This window comes from Egretta garzetta, unplaced genomic scaffold (assembly GCF_000687185.1).
Source record: "Egretta garzetta isolate BGI_Z169 unplaced genomic scaffold, ASM68718v1 scaffold16, whole genome shotgun sequence".
Lineage (NCBI taxonomy): Eukaryota > Metazoa > Chordata > Aves > Pelecaniformes > Ardeidae > Egretta > Egretta garzetta.
The window spans coordinates 3994904-3996091 of record NW_009260022.1 but is presented as its reverse complement, the minus strand read 5'-3'; positions in this window follow the sequence as shown (position 1 = coordinate 3996091).

Genomic DNA, 1188 nt, shown 5'->3' with positions numbered 1-1188 from the left:
GGGCGGGGCGGCGGGTCCCCCGCTGTCACTTCTGCCTCAGAGGTAAGCGTGCCTTCCCTCGGGCCGCCGAGCGCTGGGGACCCAGCCCCAACCCCTGGGCGAAATCGAAGGCTAGCCCTTTGTGAAGAGACCTAAAACACAGCACCTCCCCTTCCCGCTTTGGAGCGGGCACGGCAACTCCTTTTAATGCCGCTCTTTCTTCACATGTAGACCTCATGGCTCAGGGCCCCTTATTCAGCTGATGAAAAAAAGAGCTTTTTCATGACTAAAAAAAGCAAGCTGTATGCTGAACCACTCGTTACAGCCGCTGGTGGAAGGACCGTGGAGGTTTCTGCAGTTTTAAGGGTCTGTTTTCTGATGCACACTGTTAACTCTGCAAGTTACAGTGGTAATACATGGACTTGCTGAGCAAGACAGCTCAGTGGTCGAGTACTTGACAAACAGGGAGATTTCAAGGAAAACTATTTCTGCTGTCAGCTGGCAGGTAGGCACATACGTAGTGTGTGAACTCCAGGTTATCTTCAGGAAGTTTTTGTTGACCCGCAGCCAAAAAAAAGTTCTGCTTTCTAGAGAAATGTAGTTGTTCTGAGACATTGTTTTGTAACTACCATTATAAACTCCAACTGCTATATTGCAGTTTTATATCTCACTGTCTTACTTGAGGTATAACAGAAGCCATCGCTCTTATGTTTTCCAGTGGCATGTGATAAAAGAGATCTTGTTGGGCCCTTGAAATACTACAGCAAGCCAAGACAAAAAATACGTGAGTCAGGTTTTATAAGCACTTACTGTGATGGACTGCCCAAAGTATAAATTTCTCCTTTCCTGAGGCTGTGGCCTTGCATGTTTTTCATTTTGAGGTATAAAGCAAGTCAGTGTGCTCTGCTGCTAAAAGTATCACAGGAGTCTCTCAGAAGCCACTGAATTCCAGACAGAATTACTTTGTGCTGCTGTATCTTTGTTAGAAATATGGGGCTACTGCTGCTTTGTAGCCATGCTGCCAGAATATCGGTCTGTGAAGTTTCAGCACTTGGTATCAACAGGTATAGCTGGGCTGACCCTCAAGGGAACGGCTGCATCTGCTAAGCCAGAAATGAGTTTCAGCAGCATTTTTAAACGTTCAGTTTTGCACTACGGAGGTGCTGCCAGCAGTCCCGCGGCAAGGACCCGCAGCTCCCGGTGCCTCTG